We start from the raw sequence: 21,753 nt of genomic DNA, 5'->3' as shown, positions 1-21,753 counted from the left end.
GCATCTGAGATCCGGCAGCCGCAGACTGAGGCCTAGAGGACACACAGACCAAAATCACCGGTGAAGGTAAGAGCCATTGTTTCTTACAATTCTCTGTGGCTCCCCTTGTCACATGCTCTGCAGCCAGCTTTCGGGTACAGTATAGTCGTCTTCTTACATAACCAGCACAAAAGAACCGTAGAATATCCTTGTGATAAGTAAACCATATACTGGAGGGATAAAACTAAAAGCTTCTACGTATCAGTGGAACATGAATGAATGACTCAACCCTGAGGATGCTGAGAATTCTTTACTGTCTCTGCCCCTTGGGAGTGTCCCTCCATGATAACTGGCTTGCCAGGATTCATGTGAGGACACGTCTCTGGCGGCTTGTGCATGAAGAAGGCTGCGTATGTCCTCTGAGGGAGTGTTAGAAGTACAGTTACGGTGTTACAACGCCGATTGCGACAGGATAGCTCTGTCTATCTACCTTCTGTCCTGTCTCATACGCACAAGCTGCCCCCTGATGGTGCTAAAGAACTTTGAGGTAGTAGGAATCACGTTAGCCTGCATATTAATAATAGCTCTTGTCTTCTGGTTGATAAATAAGATCTCTGAGTATACAAAGTCTAGTGAAGAGGGAATATTCTTACCTGGCCAATGAGAAAATTTGGGTCATATTAGTCTGCCTATGGTTAGTTGGATTTACTCTGGTTGATATATAGAATTGCTGAATATACTAGGATTAACTACAGAGAAGTGCCATCTCTTACTGGGCACATAGAGATTTAGTGGGAGGTGACCGGGTGGGGTCACATTGGCCAAACCACTAAATAAGTAAGCTTCTTTATCAGGTTTCTACGGGTCTTGACACCTATCAACTGGAAAGGTGGGAAGAGGTCAGTTTAGGTCACGCAAGTTCAGACACTGAGCGGAAACCCCTTATAACAATGGCACGCAAGCCTATGCATCGAATTAGCGAAGTGCAGTCGGCATAGGTCAAGGAATTGCAAGCAAAGTGAGAAAGAAGTTGGGGCCAGAAGAGGAGCAACTGGGCACAAATAGCAGCACGTATAAAGATAACAGCGAGTAACAACCAGAGAAAGAGGCAGACAGAGAGGTCAGACTTTTTGGGCGTTTTAGGACAGGCCAGGAGAATTTTCAGCCCCCACAAGTGTAATAAACACAGTCACGTACCAACCAGAAAACAAAGATAGGACGTTATAAAGCACCAGGAGACAGAAAGAAGGAGCTGCAGTGATCAGTAGCTGCACAAGATCTCAGACTGTTGCAATAGATTTAATGAGTTAAAAGTTTACCTACCATTATTGGATCTGTGTGTGAAAGAATGTGAATGACCTTTGAGACTCCCTGCAGATAAGTGAAAGTGCATGATCTTACGTGTAAAAGAAACTTTATGAATGAGAGGACATTGCAGATTTTGTGTGAAACTGCAAAAGAAAATCAGATGCGAATCATGTTTTGTATGGTAGATAGATATTAGCTGGGACACACCCAGGCACGAATGTGAAGAAACTTCATTATGTACAGTGAGGAGATGATTGGTGGGCGCTGCTAGCATTGAATGTGCATGTCCCCTTAAGTAATGCACTAAGATGTCACACTATACAAGACCTGAAGTTTAATGAGTAGTTTATATTGCAAAGCCCAGACGGCCAAGTCTTCCACAGCAGACGTTTTCGTGTTAGGAATAGAGCCTCCAATTGTGTGTACGGGGGGTGTATGGTGTGGGTTGCATTGTACAGAAAGGTACTGTTTTGAGTTATCAGTTTTGCCTTATGTGTGTGTCAAGTATTCATAAGAAAATGTCGTGCCTTATTTGCACATTTGGATTAATGCTTATTATATCCCCTGAAGGTTGGAGAGTTGCTAAAATTGTACCAGGAGGGTACGGCCAAGAGCTCACTGGTTTTGGATTTCTGTCAGACAGATTCCCAGAGTATAAAGTATTTTGGCTTAATGTACATGGAATTCCCGCTATTCCCTGGGTTGATGGGATTTTGTTAAGTGACATAGGGAATTATAATCTTGTCAGATGTCCGTTAAATAATGGAGATCCAGGATCTTACCTTGTTCAAGCGCAGCTGGCTGCTCTCCTCACTGGGTTCACACTGTGACATAATGCGTATTTGTAAAAGCTATATAGCTAGTCTTGCCTTGCTGTTAAGTTGTTCTCACAATGAAAATGTATGTTGAAAAGGAAGTAGAGACAGATGGTTCAAAGTACAACTTTGACTTGAAGCAGTATCAAATATCCATGGAAGGCAATTGTAGCGTAGCAAAGATAAGGAATGCTTTTAGTATGTTTGCAAGAAGAAGAAAAAAAAAAAAAAAAACAGAGGTTTTATCCTGTTAAATGTGTTTTGGAATCCACCACCCTGCCCCCTATTCGGTATCAGCATGGTGATTTCCAAAGGGGGGGAGAAAGGAGGGAATCCGCCATTTTGTTCGCCATTTTGCCATTATGATTTACTATTTTATTTTTAAAACAAATATTAGAAGGGTATCTCTCACTAACCTAGATGTTGAGTTTCTTTTCGGAAGGTCCAAGAACTTGGATATATGGTGATCACACAGCATGAGATAGTAGAAAGCAGAACCACTCCTTCCTCATAACTCTACAGGGGAGGTGGAGTTGACGGCACTCATTGAAGCATTTAGGGGGCCTTAAGGTAATCAAGACACTACATATAAGTTCCAGATATTGTTTTCAGGTGGACCCACAACTACGGCCCCATATGGGGAGGAAAGGTTGTTTCTCTTACATCAACAGGCCCTGAAAGAGGTTGCCATAGTGAAGGTGAGGGTACATATGAAGAAGAACCAATGGAGCACGAAGCAAACAAGGTGGCTGGGAACCAGCCAGAAGACCAAAGTACTGGGAGACCCCTGAGGCGCCTCCACTGGTCATGGTGAGCATTAAAATAACCAGTTAGACTTAAGTATCTTACAGGCTCTGACTCGGCCACCAACCGGGAAAGAGTCTGAAGTCTGATCGGAAGCTGGAGCTCAGAACCGTGGATGGTGGGACAGCGGGTATGTTTTGCCAAAATCCTTGCACCATGTGACGGCTCATGACTCATCGCACGTGAGTGAAGAAGAAACTGTGTGCTCTGAAGAAAGATATTGGGTCGCATCTGCTTAGCTTTACACTAACATAGATTAGACGCGCACAACAGATAGAATAGAAAGATGCTATAAAATACACACGTGCACCTGGGCCCTTCTACCCATTTCAATGACTGCAGATTGACTTCATACAAGCTACCTGAGGTAAAACGTATGAGGTATGTGCTTGTGTGTGTTGATCTCCTTTCAGGGGACTGGAAGCTTTCCTGATGTCAGAAACTACTACAACTGAGGTACTCCTTTGTCCCCACAGATGCTACAGCTATAATGTGACAACCTTCACAGCAGGTCCAGAGTCCAAAAAGGAGACTCTCATTTGTGTATAAATAAGTTTTTGATTCTATTCTAGTTAATCCAGACATTGGTTGCTGACCAAAAGACACGAAGACCACTGGAGCCACTGTTTGATGGTCCCTGCTAAGCCACGTCCTTAGAGCCTAAAGGAAGACCAATCCATGCAAGTCACTGTGAGGTTCTGGAGCGGAAGAATGAGGGTCCTGCTCCTGATAATGCTGGCAGCTTTGCTACAAGGACAGACGGTTGAGATACCTCAAAACAACACATCAGTAATCTTGTGGTTCAACAGGATAGCAACAGCTACGTTTAGGGTGGACTTGTGTCAGATAGTCAAGTGTCAATGGAATCTTAAATTTGGGAAAAAGAGTAGTAACCACAATTACAAATACCTAACCGGAACTGAAGGGGCGGTGGTATATATTTGTGTGACTAGACCTGGAAATGAGAACTGTAATTCTTGGTCAGATGCAGCTTGGAACACGGGAACTCCATGGGGGTATAGGCCAGAGGAAGCCTTGACTCGTGTTAGCCAATCAGGTAAACCTCTTCTAAAAAGGATGAAGATTGCTGCACCTCTTCCAAAATTGGGTTGTGATCCAGAGGTTTTGGACTGGAGATTCTCTTGTAATCCTCTCCTTATAACTCTGGACGAACCCTCCTTTGGAGATGAAGGTCTCTATGTATTAGGACTATATATCCCAAATAGACAAGTTCAGCAAGGAGTATTTTGGATAAAGGCCTTGGATGCAGATGCACAACATTGGAAGGACAAACCCCAGAGGTCAGGAGAAATGTTGGATGTGGATGGAATTGGGGAACTGGGCTATGAGGATAAGTTAGCCGTAGAAACGGGCTACACAGAGAGGAATGAATGGTTGCTATGGATGAAGTACACTACAGAGCAAAATAACAAATCTGATTGTATTGCATGTGCAACTGCCAGGTCCCATTTAGGGACTATTCCCCTGAGATATTCAGAACAGGACCAAGTAGATTTACAGTGTATCCTAGCTCTGTATAACGCCACATATGACCCTAGTGATAATGCTCTGTGCCAATCTCTATCAGCCCGGTATCCAATAGCAAAAATTGATCAAGTGCCACCTAGAGTTTACGCATATCCAGGTGACTATACTTGTTTCCTGAGGACAGGACCAGGGAGATGGGTAGGAAATCTAACTTCAGAGTTTTGTCAAATCACCATTCCCATAAATATAGACACAGGGGGTTTTAAAGCCAGCTGGTTTCATAATCAAACTATAGCAAGAAGTGATATATGGTGGTTATGTGGAGATATGAAGTTAAGACCCAGGTTGCCACCAAGTTGGATTGGCAGCTGTGCTCTAGTCCAGGTGCTTATGCCATTCAAAATAATTTCATCAGAAGAAATAAAAGGAGGTGGAATGAATATTGAAACCCTACACAGAAACCGAAGGTCGGTACCTGCTGGGTCCTTTGATCCTAGAGTTTACATAGACAATATAGGAGTACCCAGAGGGTACCTGATGAGTACAAGGCTAGAAATCAGATAGCAGCAGGTTTGAATCAATTTTCTTCTGGTGGGTGACAATCAATAAAAATGTGGATTGGCTAAATTATATTTATTATAATCAGCAAAGGTTTATAAATTACACGAGGGATGCAGTAAAAGGGATAGCTGAACAATTAGGCCCAACTTCTTTAATGACTCACCAGAATAGAATGGCTTTAGATATGCTGCTAGCGGAAAAGGGGGGCGTCTGTAAGATGTTTGGAACATATTGCTGTATGTTTATTCCCAATAATACGAGTCCAGATGGCAGCATCACAAAGGCGTTGGAGGGTCTTACATCCCTGTCCGAAGAACTGGCAGAAAATTCTGGTATCAACAATCCGTTCACGGACTGGCTGGAATCCTGGTTCGGTAGATGGAGTCACCTTGTGTCCAGCCTTCTCATCTCTCTAGCAGCAGTAGCAGTAGTACTTGTGACCTGTGGATGCTGCTACATACCGTGCATCAGAGGACTACTTCAAAGATTGATTGATGCATCTATTACAAAAACTATGTAAATTGGATTCAAACCCCATAGTGATGAATATGAGCAAATGGTATAAAGTTGAGAATAAGATATGATCTCCCTTCCATATGGGGAATTCGGCACAATAAGGGTTAGGGAGTCCGACACTGGCATTAGGCCTTTGAATGTACCTATACACGAGGGGTAGAATCATATCTGTTCTCAAAAGGGGGGACTGATAGGGAATCTTATATGTCCTCTTTGTCTTTATGTATTTCTGGGGTCTCACATACACACTCTGTATATGAAAATGCTTTCTCACGATGATAACCACCTATAACCTTATTGTTTCATAAGAAATTAGACATAATGGATAAACCGCTTACTGCACCCAGTTGGACATTGAGACTACACGTCCATATGCTAGATAGATACTGGGGAAGTAGCACTCAGTAACCGTCAATAACACAGATAACGGAGCTATAACCGTCATGAGGATAGATTAATGAGATTGATATTGGGGTCTTATGTAACTATCATGTTCTGCTAAAAAGTTCCATCACATCCTCACAAACACTAATAATTAACAGGGTAAAACAATCTGATTGGTTGCCGCATATGAATATGATTGGTTGAAACCGTTTATGCTTACTTTTGATAATTAACTGACCAATGAAATATGATGATGTAATGTAACCGCCTACTCAAAAGAGTATATAAGCTTGACCTGATTAAATCAGCCAGGTGTGGCATTTGCAGATACATTAACTTGTCTCTGTGTATTTGTCCACCACTACTCGAGTAGGCCTCAAACCAATAATCTGGCAACCCTCCAGCATAACGATCTCACATTGAGAGATAAGGATCAAATCTTAACCATATCACTTTCTATTATGAATTCACACATTTTAACTTCTACCCCAAAGACTTTTTTCCAAATGGTCACTATAACTCATTTCAGGACTTTAGTAGTTCAATGATTTTTTTGAGGTACATTTACTATAACATAAAATAATTTAGCTCTGACTTGTTTCTGACCACGAAGGATTGCAATTGTCAACCATTGATCTAACAGGCTTAACATCTACTTGCCTTTAATTAGCACACTGATGACTTAATTGTGATGATTCTTGTGAATTTGGAACAATTTAAATTGAAAGACTGTGAGAGCAGATGTATAGGTTAACTGTTATTATAATCTTGATAAGTAATTTCTGTAAATATATAGCTTAAAAGTTTCCAAGCAACAATATATAGCCTATGATATTCAGTCTGCAATTTTTTTTATCATTTGAATATCCCAATCTAACAACTTAATTTCTTTTTAGGTTATGTTTACCTCCATTCATTTATTTTCTTTTATGGACCTTATTCATCTAAAAATTAAGAATATATAACATAGAGTACCCTGCTCCTTTGTAGGCATATATAGCTCCATGATAATAGATAAGAAACAACCCTATGCAGTCTGATCCTGCAATCAAATCTGTATTTCATCTATCTCCGGTGTGTAACACTGGTGTTTGTAGACCCACTGTGCCACAGGCCATGCTTACAAGGGAGGGGCATAACTAATTGTGTAACGGTTATTCACTAGATCTTCTGATGTTGAGGATAGGCTGGGACTGCATCAGTTGAAAGGAGGGTCAGAGACTCCGGTACGGGAACAGGTGGGTGAGACAAAAGAAGAGCCAGTTGGTTCAAGGTCAGGATATGAAGCATAAGTTCAGAATTTGTAGCTGAGCTCAGGAGCGGAGAGATCAGAATAAATGAGAAGGCAAGCCGGGTCAATAACAGGTGAGACCAAGCAGGAATATGCCAATACAGGAAGTTAGAGACGGAACTACAAAAATCTAAGTTCACTCAAGAAATGGAGAGTGGAGTCGCCTGATATATGACCTGCTGGTAAGTCATATGCCTGGGAAGCAGATCTCTGCAGGACAGAATGGATACAAATCCCTGCAGAGTTTATCAGCACCATACTATGACTCAAAAACAACTGAACTGGAAGAAAAGCATAAGTCAGTTCAAAGCAATGGTCAGGTACTGGGTGTAACAGAATTGTCACACACAGTGTAGGAAAGACTAAGTGCAACATGAAGGGATGAGGGGAAGGGAGCCAACACTAGGGAAGGGGGGAGTAGGGACAGCTAGGCAGATCTAAAGTCACTCTGTCTGCCATAAATATCCCTATATAGGTTCTGCACCTATCGCTGAGCAGGACCCTAATCCCTGCCTGACCATGGCAGTAAGCCTTGCTTAGGGAAGGACAGGGTAGTAACTAGTCAATCCCCTCTACTACTAAAGACAGCTGGAATAGGCAAACAACTTATCTTGAGTAGACTCAGAGAAGTAACACAGATGTCCTCCAGCAGCACCAAAGAGGAAGATAGCCAACTGCTATAGCTCCAAGTATCAACCTGGGAAAATGGAAATATCGCCGATGATTCCCAGAAGCAGACAGGAAGTCTATAAACACCCAGTCCAGGTTTGTCAATTAGAGCCTAGGGGAGGTTACCACTGGGTCCAAGAGTCAAAAGGACTAGGAAGGCATCTGCAAAGCCAACCACAGAGACCTTCTGCAGCTAGATGCTGTGCAACTATCTGCAGCTTCTGACACACCCGTGACAGGAATGAAACACACAGAGTAGGCTGGTACTTAGAAGGCATGCACATGGCCAGCCTAACAGTGCCCCCCTTATGCCTAATCCTTTTTTGGCCAGACCAATGGAGAAATCTTTCAAGGATGGTAAGGGTGCAGATGTTCTCCACAGGCTCTCAAGATCTCTCCTCGCAGCCAAAGCCCTTCCAGTCGACAAAATATAATGTATTTCAAGAATCCTTTTTTAATCAAGAATGTCTTTGATCTTGAACACAGCCAAAGGCACCTCAGGAATGGAAGTAGAGGCAGGAGTATCGACCTTGGAGAAGAAATCATTGGCTTCAAGAGCGACACGTGGAAGGAGCGGGAATAGAAATAGAAGACTGTAGGTCACCGGATTGAGTTGTTGGATGATTTTTAATGGACCAAGATACCGAGAAGCAAAACTTGTAGGAAGGTAACTTCAGGCGAAAATTCTGTGAAGACAACCAAGCCTTATCTCCAGGTAAGTAGCGAGGTGCTGAACCTCTCTTCTGCATGAGTCTTCATCTGAGACAGGGCCTTTAGGAGGGATGCCCTAGCTTGCTGCCAGATCTGAAGGAAGTCGACAAAAAAAGAATCAGCAGCTGGTACCCAGGAAGAAATAGATATAGGAGAAGGCACTTGAGGATGCTGGGAGTAAACAATGAAGAATGAGTGTGCTATGGAAGACTCCCCAATGTGCTTGTAGGAGAACTTCGCCCAGGAGAGTAGTTGTACACAGTCGTCTTGGTAGGCAGAAATAAAGTGGTGAAGATAGTTTTTGAGAGTCTGATTAACCACTTCCACTTGTCTTTGATCTGTGGATGGTACTCAGAGGAAAAATCCAGCTGGACATTCGGCAGCTTGCAAAGAGCCCTCACAATTTAGATACAAACTGTACTCTGTGGTCAGAGACAAGGTGAGTGTTACACTGGTGGCAGTCTGCCAGTCTCCCACTACTCACCTTGTACGGCCTGTGTATCGGTGCGCTGCTGGTCAGTGGCGACGCCACACTATGCTGGCACATCCTGTTTCCCGGATGGATGCTTGGTTCCTGTGCTCGTGCGCACGACCCCCGTCGACTTAGGAGGTGGCCGCGTGCATCCCCCGTGCTCTATAGGGCTGACGTGCACTAACCTGGAAGTACCTTTCTACCAATTATGGTAACGTACAGGGTATTTCTTTCTACTTCCTCCCCTGGGTGATGCCTGACTATTGTGTTAATTCTTGATAGCTCAGGCCTCTATTGTACTTCCCTGTACCATTAGCTTAATACCTGCTTAACCCTGCCTTGCCCTTGTTTTCTCCATAGTGTCTCCTGCTATCCGAATCCCTGGTGGTCCCTGGATCCTTCTCCTTCCCTCCAGTGTCTCACCTTTCACTCTTGGAACTCTCCCTACCGTGCCTGGGTCCCTAATCCCTCAGTACCCATCGCCTCTTTGCCTGATCCATGTACTCTTTCCCTCTGTACCCCAGTCCCTACGAGTTGCCCTCACGGTACCAGCTGGGGTGGTATGAGTCCCCTGGGCTTGCCCCTGACGGTCCCTGTATAGGGGTAGGTCCACTAGGTTCAGCTCACCCTGGGGAGGTTCGGTACCACAGCCTTGAGGGTCCACTCTAGTCATACTCTTCTGAAGCATTACAGTGAGAGGGAGACGATGGAGACAAAACACATGCTGGAAGAAATGCGTCCGGTCTCTAATACCCCTGATGATGCTGTGTGGCCAGCCAATCACTGCAAGACCACAACTTAGATGGCTGCGGCATTTCATAACCTGGCAGACAATCCCTGCAGCGCAATTGGGTGTCTAAAGTCCTCCAAAAATGCTGGATGGAGACCCGAGTTCCCAACGAGTAATCCCGGAAATGCTCGGTGCTCACCGAGTACACCGAGTACAGTGATACTCGAGCAAGTACCGAGTAGTGGCGAGCACGTTCACTCATCACTAGTAAATAAACCAGTAATAATAGTAATCTTTTTTATAATAATAATAATAATAATAATAATAATCTTTATTTTTTTATATAGCGCTAACATATTCAGCAGCGCTTTACAGTTTGCAGACATTATCATCACTGTCCCCAATGTGGCTCACAATCTAAATTCCCTATCAGTATGTCTTTGGAATGTGGGAGGAAACCGGAGTACCCAGAGGAAACCCACGCAAACACGTGGAGAGCATACAAACTCCTTGCAGATGTTGTCCTTGGTGGGATTTGAACCCAGGACTCCAGCGCTGGCTAGGGGAAAGAGCATTTCCCAGACTATAACCTCTGGGGGCTACATATCTACAGTCTTTCACAATGATGTCCGGCAACTTGTTGTCTTGGTTAATAACTGGTAGGTATTTTTGCACAATATTTTTAATTAAATGGAATTGAGGATTGTAAGGATTAGAAAAAGTGACCAAATAATCAGGGTCATTAGGCGTATGAACATGATGAGGAGAAAAGGATCTAGGTTGTTTGGAAACTCTATGAAACACCATAGAAATAAATGCTTAGTGACAATTTGACTTTTTTTTCAAAATTTTTTTTTGATCTGACAGTTTTTTTTACCCTATTGAATTCACCCTAAGGAATGGCCTTAATAGTATGTCTCAAATGAGACAAAGATGATAAAAGCAAAGAATTGCCAGAATTAATCTTTCTCTGTACAGAAGAATGGATTTTATGCTGGATGGGATCCCCAATGAGAAATATATCCAAAAGTGGAATTTCATTTCCAATGTCACTAATAGTGAAAGATAAATTTAAATAATTATTATTCAAATACTTATGGAAATTTTTTACTTCCATCATTGGACCCTGCCAAATGAAAATGAGGTCATCAATATATCTACCAAATCAATAAATGCTGGAAGAAAACGGTTCAAGCAGTTTCCTATCATTTGGACCACTATAGAAATTATTCTGACATTCTTTGCAAAATATGCAATATACAGCATAGTTTGTATTACAATTAATGAATCTTTTGATATCATTGGCTGCATCAATCTTTTGAGTTTTCAGTGTATATTGACATATAGTGCATTTGGGACATGCACATTTAAAAAAACCTTTACAGCTTAGGCTTCTTTCACACATCCGGCTTTTGTAATCCGGCGCCGTACGGTGAAAAGCCGTAGTACCCAATCCGGGAGAAAACGTTGACACCAGATCCCTTTTGTGGCCGGATACAGTGTTTCAAAAACCAGTCTGGCGCTAGAAAAAAATGTTGCAGGGAAAAACCGGACGTGACACATACCCATCCGGCACTATGCAGCGAGAAAGAAAGTCTATGGGACAAAACCGGATTCGGTGCCGGATCCGGTTGTTACAAATTTCGCCGCATCGTGCCGGATTACAAAAGATGTGTGAAAGTAGCCTTAGCCAAGTTTTTTATCACTTTTTGGAGGCATGTATAGACTTGGGGAAAGAGTAGCATCTATTGATCTCCCTTTTCTCGGCACACATACTAATCCATTTTCCAGGATTTTGTATAAGTCCCGATCTTGGAATAATAGAGGGACATATCTATGTACAATATTTTTTACTTCCTGAAATTGGCAACTATGTGGAGTACTAAAAATGGTTTTATTTTTCATTTTGTTGTTGTTGGTTTCTTATTGTCATTTATACCATCATCACGAGTATTTCTTACAAAAACTTTTTTTATTGCTGTATCAATTTGTTTTTTCCTATATCCCCTTTCCATTAAGGTACTGTCACACTTAGCGATGTACCAGCGATCCCGACCAGCGATATGACGCGGTCAGGATCGCTGGTACATCGCTAAGTGGTCGCTAGAGTGCTGCCACACAGGCAGATCTCACTAGCGACATCGCTGGGGACGGGGATCGCTACTTACCTGTCACACCAGGCGATCCTGCGTCCTCCCGCCCGGCTCCACGCTCGTCGCTCGTCTCTCCACAGGAAGCGCCGCAGGAAGCTGACGACGAGAAACGGTCCAGGACGTTCTCGCGCGATCAACGATAACCAGCGGGGGAGCCGGTCGTAGGTAAGTATCAGACACAGCGATATCGCTAGCAATATCGCTATAACGTCACTAGTTATAGCGATATTGCTAGCGATATCTCTTAGTGTGACAGGCCCTTTAGTCTTGATGTCGCAATCTCTTCTTGTTCATTGAATAGTGTGATATCAGAGCTGTTTCTATAGATTCTATTTAATTCAAATTAAGGGATTAAATTCACAGTGTGTGCAGGGTGGCAGCGGTCTGCTCTAAGTGTGATATTCCCACTAATAAGTTTTCTATAGTTCCGATATCTGACTTTTTGTTGTTTTACATTTCCCATAAGAAACAAATCCAAGAAATTGATTTTATCCTGTGGTTTGGTATAAGTAAATTTTAAATTTACATAATTAGCATTGATATAGGATATAAAATGTGGGATTTTCTAGACTTCCCCTACCCATATTAGTAAAACATCGTCCAAATATCTAACATATAGATCAATGTCATTTTTAAAGGGATTTTTGTCTGTAAAAAAAAATGTTTTCTTCCCACCATGATACAAAAAGTACCACTAAAGATGGAGAGAAACATGAGCCCATTGGGCAACCTTTGATTTGGAAATAATATTCCTCATTGAACATAAAAAAATTATGCTCTAAAAGATATTCAATGCTGCGGATAATAATTTCCTTTTTTTCATCCGTGTATTCGCTGCATTTTTGGAGGTGATGGAACACAACAGTTAGTGTTAAATTATGTGGAATTGATGAAAACATGTTTACCACATCACATGACAGGAATTTAGATTTTTCAGACCATTTTACATTTTTCATATAATCGATTACTGATGATATATCTTTTAAATAATCTGGGGTTCTGGAAATTAATGGCTGTAGATAAAAATCTACCCATCGGTTTAAATATTCATTCAAGGAAGAAATGCTTGATATAATGGGACGCAGGGGTATAGGAAATTCTAATGGGTTTTTGGAAGCCCATGAAATATTGGTGTTATCGGATTATCAGGTATAATATTGCAACTTATTTTTTCAGAAAACACCCCTATTTTCTCTCCATCTTCAACCAATTTACTCAGGGTTTTTCTGCATGATTCTGTAGGGTTAAATTGAATCCTTTTATAGGTTTAATTATCATCCGGGATATCATAAACACATTTAAAAAAAAATACAATTAAAACAATTAAAGACTGAAAAGTTGAAATACATTCTACCTTGGAATCTTTTGGGTAAAAAGATGGATTCAAAATACGAAAATCATTTGTATCAACATTAATTGAATCTACTTTACCTGATTCACCTTTTAAATCCTCCAACATAAGCTGCATACATATTTTCACAAATATCAACCTCCTTATACAATTCTCCAGGAATATTGAGATCATTGTAGAAATGCTTTTTTACTGTTAACAATCTAGCTAGTTTATTCACATCTAAAACAGTTTGAAATAAATCAAAATCCTGATTAGGGACAAAATTCATCCCAGACACTGATCTCATGTTCAGAGAGAATTGTAGGAGTAAGAACAATTACACTTGCCCCTCGTATTGGAACTTGGGGGATCTGAATTTTTTCCTCCTCCCTCCTCTGTCGTTTCTCCTGTCGTTTTTTGAAGCCGAAAAACCTCCATCTCCTCCAGTTTCCTCGTTTGAGGATTCTGAGGTCTCTGCATTAGTATCTGAAAAACCATCCTCAGATGAAAAAGTTACATTTCTGGATGGAGTTTTATCACCCATGTTGTTTTTCGGGATAGATTTTAAATCAATTTTATCCCTCATTTTTTTTTGGATTTGTGGAAATAAATTCTTTATTCCTCTTCCAGTCATAAACTTTATCATGCTTATAGTCCAAACAATCTCTTTGGATTTTTTTCTTTTTTATTGTCATTATGTTATTTTACATTTTTGTGCAAATTTTCTTTCATTTTAAAATGCAACAATTCATACTCCTGGGTTTTATTAAAACTGACTAGCGAGGATTTTTTCTGTGCAATGTCCAAATTAATTTGTTGTAATTTTTTTTTCCTCCTCCAAGATAATCAACTTCATGAGGTCATTTGAGCATTGAGATAAAATGTCATTCCATTGTTGTAGAAATGTATCAGAGAAAATGTATGTGGGTACCTTTTTATTTGCAGTCCTCTTGGAATCATCAGCTTTTCCACATACATGCTCAAGGTATTAGGATCCCACCATGTTCTCAGCTCTTGATGAGAGATTTTCTTCAGCTTATGTATTAACTCTTTCAGGCTCGGGTCAGTATTCCTTTCTGAATCACCGAATACCTCTTGTAGTTTATCCTGCCATGACTCCATGGAGGAGAAGATAATACTTCTCAGCAGAAAGAGTAGGAATAATAAAAGGGTAAGTAGCTTGTGAAGTATAATAAATCCAGATGAATTTCTTCAATTCATTGCATATATTATAAAGGCACTACATTATATTCTAATAGAACCCATCGGCTCTTTTGGTTTAAAAAATGTTTCCCTCAACTAGAAGGTGGATCCACAGAAAAAATTTTTTTCCCATTACTAAGGAGGGAGTCTCAAAAGTCGAACGTATGAAATATATATCTCATGGGAATCAGAAATAGTGCGAACATATAAATCCCTTAAAACAAATTATTTATTTTATACATTAAAAAACACCTATCCCAGTGAAAAATGGCCAATGCCAAAAATAACCAGACCTACACTGGGATGCTATATAGCCCTACTTTAAGGCTCACTGATACCTTCCTAGCCGTGGAGGTTGGCACCCTAAAAACGAGAATTGGCGCCCCCACTCAACGTGGACTATCCACATCATGACCATATGTGACAGACTAATATGTCCGACAGACAGATAATACAAACTAACCCCTCTCAAGGGTATATTCTGAATCATAGTATAATAAACAAAGTCACTTATCCATATATGATACCCAGATGATGCATGAAGGCCATCATGCATCATCTGGGTATCATATATGGATATGACGTTTATTGATTGATCCTCCTGATGAACCGCTACAGGCGGGGAAACGCGTCGGGGTTGACCTGCACATGATAAGTGACTTTGTTTATTATACTATGATTCAGAATATACCCTTGAGAGGGGTTAGTTTGTATTATCTGTCTGTCGGACATATTAGTCTGTCACATATGGTCATGATGTGGAGGTATTAGATTTTTTATCTTTAATAGTATCCTGGGGTCCTACTGTAGCCTAAGGCAACTTTAATGTTCATTGCTATAATATCAGAAGGGCATACCTACATATGACAAGCAATTTATTGGTTAATATACCCCTGTGTGGGGGTTCTATCAGGACAACATCAATTGTTTGAGGTTTTGCTTGAGCTTAGGGCATTCTGAAGTTTCATTTCTGCACTATCAGATTATTGTTTTCCCTCCTGTCTGAATAGGGACTGGTAGGGGAGTGAGGGATAGTCCACGTTGAGTGGGGGCGCCAATTCTCATTTTTAGGGTGCCAACCTCCACGGCTAGGAAGGTATCAGTGAGCCTTAAAGTAGGGCTATGTAGCATCCCAGTGTAGGTCTGGTTATTTTTGGCATTGGCCATTTTTCACTGGGATAGGTGTTTTTTAATGTATAAAATAAATAATTCGTTTTAAGGGATTTATATGTTCGCACTAAGGAGGGAGTCTCCTATACTGATAAAGCATTTGAGCTAAGTGCAAGGGATGCCAAAAATTAGGAGGCACTCCAATACGCATTTGAAGAGACATAGTGGAGAGCCCCAGAAAACATTTTTCTCCATTATTAAGGAGTGGGTATCCTAGACTGGTCATGACCATGGACTAAATGCATGGGGTGAAAAGCATTTACCCATGGGGAATATATATTTATATAAAAGAATGTTCAAGGTAAACCTCGAAAAACTGCTAATATGGGCATCATAAACCCTCTTAAAAAATTGATAGCCAGGGCAGTATGATCACCACTGTGATATGGCAGGGGAATAGACGGAGGACGACAAAAAAAGACAAAATGCTGAAGCGTATACTCATGTTTGGGTGGGAAGGCGTGCATAGGAATCGACTGGAAAAAAAACACTGGATTTGAGTTTGGTCCTCTGCAGTCATCCGGTGGTGTACACAACTCTGGCCCAATCCAGCTCTTGTTGTGATAAGAGTAAGCCTGTCAGCATTTTCAGTTGACAGTCGGATGCACCCATCGATTAAAATACATGCAGCAGCACTAAAAATCTGTTCTGACACAATGCTCGCAGCAGCAGGGTCATTCAGAACCTCCAAGACATAGAGAGATCGTTCATGCCATGTGTCTAGCTTGGATACCCAATAGTTGCGAGTCACAGAGAAATCACAGAGGACGCTGGTATGGTCAGCAAGGTACTCCTTCAGCATCTTCCAAAACTTTTCCTTCCTTGTCAGAGTACCCCGTGCACCAATGCCTGTATGTTGGGAGGGTCTGAGAAAACTGTCCCAGTCCTTTGAGAGTGTTCTACTCTCTTTGGTTGTGCAAGGAACTGTGACCTCAGAGTTGATAGATGGGAATTTTATAAATAATTGTTTAACTAGAACCTTCTCATACTGCAACATTTTATTAGACCTCTCTGCCATGGGAAGGAGAGTTGTAAACTTTTCCTTGTAGCGTAGGTATAGAAGGGTGTCTAACCAGTAATTAGCGTTGGTCGAAATGTGTACAATGTGAGACTCGTGGGAATAGCAGCAGAACATAAACCCAGCCATGTGTGCCAGACTGCAAAAGGTCAAGACTTCCCTGTCCCCACCAAGAAGGCGACTGTCCATGTTGTCCTCCTCATCATCCTCCTCGTCTTCCATCTCCTCCTTGTCTTCAGGCCATCCACGCTGAACAGATGGGATTAAGATGATGTGAGAACTACCATCTGTAGTGCAGGCAATCACATTCTGTTTCTCCTCCTCCTCATTATCACCCAATCCATGTTGAGAAGATGAGATGAGGCTGGGTAGCATAACTCAATATAGCTTATTTCTCCATCTCAACTTCTCTGCACCTGCAAAGCCTGTGTAAGCAGTGAGTGTTTCAGTAGACAGAGAAGCAGGATAGTGATGCTGAATATTGCGTCATCGCCGCTCATCATCTTTGTTGAGTCCTCAAAGTTCTGGAGAAGCGCACAGATGTTCTTCATCCATGCCCACTCATCAGCTCTTATGTGCAGAGGCTGACTGGAATACCGACGTGCATGGTGCAGCTTGTATTCAATTACTGCCCTCTGTTGCTTATAAAATCTTGCCAACATACTTTATGTAACGTTGAGTTCCAATGTGTGGTGACATTGCACACCAGTCGGTGAGCTGTAAGTTGCAAATGCTGCTGAAGCACTGCCAGGGTGGCGGCAATTGTAGCCAACTTGCGGAAATGGGAACACACGCGGCATACTGTCACAGGTAGCTTAGTAAGGTCTCATTTGAGAACCTGCTGAATTGCTAAGTTAAGCACGTGGGCCAGGCATGGTACATGTGCAAGCTTACCAAGCTTCAGAGCTGCCACGAGGTTATGGCCATTGTCACCCATGACCATTCCTGGATGTAGGTTCATGGGCGATAGTGACAGATCAGTCTGGTCTGTTAGACCTTTCAACAACTCTGCAGTGGTTTGTGGTTTTTCATCTAAGCAGATTAGCTTCAGCATAGTTTGCTGCCGCTTGGCTGAGGCAGTGCTTCCAGATGGCAATTGATGTTGATGTTTAGGGATGAGCGAGTAGTGAAATACTCGGACTCGCTGTACTCGTTATGAGTAGCTCCTAATACTCGGGTACTCGTAACGAGTCCAATGTATGTCTATGGGAAATGAGAGTAATGGGCGGAGACTATGTGTGCAGGTGGAGAATGTGTGCGGGGATCTGTGGGGCTGTGTGTATGCGGGCTCTGCGAGCTGATCAGCCCAGCAGAGCCTGCACAGACCCCCAATCATCCCGGCAGAGCCCGCACAGACCCCCGCACACACATATGCGGCTGTGCGGCCAGTAATGCCACAACAAAGAAGGCGGTGGCTTTACTGTAATTGACGGACACATGCCGGGCGGAAGATCCGAATATTGCGAGGCGAGTAGTGAAATTTACTCGCTACTAGTGTTGAGCGATACCACCCGATACTGAAAAATATCGTATCGGAATGGATCGGCCGATCTAAAAAAAGTATCGGGTATCGCCGATTCCGATCCCGGAAGTCACATTCAAGTCAATGGAACAGAAATATCGGAATAAAAAAACCCCCTTTCTTTCCCTGTTGGTTAATTCTACATGGCGAAAAACAACTAATAATAATGTAGAATGTATTGTGGGAGGTGTATGAGACATTAAAGCCATAGAGGTTTAGCCCAATCAAATGGAATAGCAGGAATTTGGTTTTTTTTTTAAAGACGTTCGTAGTTACAAAGATATTGACTATGTTAAAGTCTTTAGTTTTTTGTCAGATATGTATGTTTCACTACTTCCATGCTCTTCACCTTCTTTTTTACTTCACCCACACTTTCTCCTTCATCATCTTCAGAAGCAGCAGTATCTTCTTCTTCTTCCTCTTCCTCTTCCTCTTCTTCTTCCTCTTCTTCTTCCTCTTCTTCTTCCTCTTCTTCTTCCTCTTCCTCTTCGTGTTCTTCTTCTTCTGCGTCTTCTTCTTCCTATTCTTCTTCTTCTTCTTCTTCTTCCTCTTCGTCTTCTTCTTCCTATTCTTTTTCTTCTTCTTCTTCCTATTCTTCTTCTTCCTATTCTTCCTATTCTTCTTCTTCTTCCTATTCTTCTTCTTCTTCTTCTTCTCCTTCCTCTTCTTCTTCTTCTTCCTATTCTTCTTCTTCTTCTTCCTACTCTTCTTCTTCTTCTTCCTATTCTTCTTCTTCTTCCTATTCTTCTTCTTCTTCCTATTCTTCTTCTTCCAGAGTGAGAATCAAAAACCATTTCCACAAGCTTGAACTTTGAAAAGTAGCAGAAGTTACAAGAAGGCTGAGGAACTGGCGAGAACCAGCTGATGGTACTGGAACCCGGAGTGGCAGCAGAATGAACAAGAGCCAATGGCACAATCGTGGACCAGCTGACGGTGCTGGAACACGGTTACTAAGCAGGAGGTACCTGTGCTCCAAAGCACTACCAAGGACCAGCAGACGTTGGTGGAACTCAGATACCGACAAGGAGGCACCTAGGCCAAAGGCACTGCCGAGAACCAGCTGACGGTGCAGTAACCCGGATGGGCAGCAGAAGCTGCAAGAGCAAATGAAACTAGCGAGGACTAGCTGACGGTGCTGGAACCCGGAGGGGCAGCAGAAGGAACAAGAGCCAATGGGACAACCGTGGAACAGCTGACGGTGCTTGAACACGGTTGCTAAGCAGGAGGTACCTGTGCTAAAAAGCACTACCGAGGAACAGCAGACGTTGCTGGAACTCGGATACCATGAAGGAGACACGTAGGCCAAAGGCTCTGCCGAGAACCAGCTGACGGTGCTGGAACACGGATGGGTAGCAGAAGGTACCCATGAAAAACAAAGTTGCAAGGCCGCGAGCCGGCCGCAGTTACCGAAACCCACAGTCCTACAGGGAGTGCTTGTCCTATTGGCACTATGGAACCAGCCTTTGTTACCAGAACCCGCAGTCCACATAGGAAGCACTGAAACTGCAGGCACCATAGACTCGGCTAACCCAACCGCAACATGACAGGACAACGTATCGGTGGCAAAGTGACGTTGACACTACCCAGAAACAGCAAGCGTGCTGGAACCAGGCTGGGCATGAGGGAGTGCCCATGCCAAAGACACTTCCGAGAGCCAGCTGACGGTGCTGGAACCCGGATGGGTAGCATTAGCTACAAGAGTCAATGGAACTACCGAGAACCAGCTGACAGTGCTGGAACCTGGAGGGGCAGCAGAAGGAACAAGAGCCAATGGGACAACCGTGGACCAGCTGACGGTGCTAGAACACGGTTTCTAAGCAGGAGGTACCTGTGCTAAAAAGCACTACCAAGGACCAGCAGACGTTGCTGGAACTCGTATACCAAGAAGGAGGCACCTAGGCCAAAGGCACTGCTGAGAACCAGCTGACGGTGCTGGAGCCCGGATGGGTAGCAGAAGGTACCCATGAAAAACAAAGTTGCAAGGCCGCGAGCCGGCCGCAGTTACCAAAACCCACAGTCCTACAGGGAGTGCTTGTCCTATTGGCACTATGGAACCAGCCTTTGTTACCAGAACCCGCAGCCCACATAGGAAGCACTGAAACTGCAGGCACCATAGACTCGGCTAACCCGACCGCAACACGACAGGACAACGTATCAGTGGCAAAGTGACGTCGACACTTCCCGGAAACAGCAGGCGTGCTGTAACCAGGCTGGGCAGGAGGGAGTGCCCGTGCCAAAGACACTGCCGAGAACCAGCTGATGGTGCTGGAACCCGGAGGGGCAGCAAAAGGAACAAGAGCCAATGGCACAACCGTGGACCAGCTGACGTTGCTGGAACACGGTTACTAAGCAGGAGGTACCTGTGCTAAAAAGCACTACCAAGGACCAGCAGACGTTGCTGGAACTCGGATACCATGAAGGAGGCACCTAGGCCAAAGGCTCTGCTGAGAAACAGCTGACGTTGCTGGAACCCGGCTGGGCAGGAGGGAGTACCCGTGGCAAACACACTTATGAGCAGCAACATGCGATGTTGAAGCCCAGGGGTCAATAAGGCAGCAGGCTGAGGCCAACTTGGAGCGAGTTTTATATTGGTTGTACAAAACTACTGATTGTAACCGTGATCCACTTTGGCCTCTGGCTCTACTGTCTCTAGTATTTCCCCTGGCCTCCAACCACGGCAGTTGCTGCTCTGCAGAGTTGTCTGCACAATCCACACTTGTTCTTGAGTTACTGGGGCTCAGTCACGTCAGTTGATCCCCTGATGTGTGTCCGGCAAGGTGTCCTGCTCTGTCCACATTCCCACATCTATTAATGGGAATGGGGACAGAGCAGGAGACATTGCCGGACACACCCCAGGGGATCAACTGACGTGATTGAGCCCCAGTAACACAGGAACAAGTGTGTATTGTGCAGACAACTCTGCAGAGCAGCAACTGCCGTGGTTGGAGGCCAGGGGAAATACTAGAGACAGTAGAGCCAGAGGCCAAAGTGGATCACGGTTACAATCAGTAGTTGTGTGGATTGTTGTGGATTGTGCAGACGGCACATCAGAGCAGCGACTGGCGGGGTTGGAGGCCAGTTGAAATACTAGAGACAGTACAGCCACAGGCCTAAGTGGACCACGGTTAAAAGTCAGTAGTAGTGTGATGTTGGAGGCAGCAGGAGACTTTGCCATCCGCACAACAGGGGAACAGCTGGCGTTACTGAACCCCACAGACACAGGAGCGAGTGTTTCTATCTGTGCGGACATCACTTCCAAGCTACTGTACAACTGGCTGTGTTGAAGCCCAGGATCAATGCTCCGAGCAGGCTGAGGCCTACTTGGAGCAAGTGGAAAATAACATGTTGTGTGATGTTGGAGGCAGCAGGAGACTTTGCCATCCGCACAGCAGGGGAACAGCTGGCATTACTGAACCCCACTAACACAGGAGCTAGTGTGTGATTCTCTGTTAAGACTGCACTTCTGAACACCAACTGGCATTGTTGGAGCCCAGGATGAGGCATGGAGTTGGCTGAGGTTGTAGACTACTACTGATTGTAACCATGCTCCACTTAGGCCTCTGGCTCCACTGTCTCTAGTATTTCCGCTGGCCTCCAACCCCGCGAGTGACAGCTCTGGAGTGGTG

This window comes from Dendrobates tinctorius, unplaced genomic scaffold, assembly GCF_039654945.1.
Source record: "Dendrobates tinctorius isolate UK_male_01 unplaced genomic scaffold, ASM3965494v1 ptg000008l, whole genome shotgun sequence".
Taxonomy (NCBI): domain Eukaryota; kingdom Metazoa; phylum Chordata; class Amphibia; order Anura; family Dendrobatidae; genus Dendrobates; species Dendrobates tinctorius.
This window is presented reverse-complemented; position numbering follows the sequence as displayed.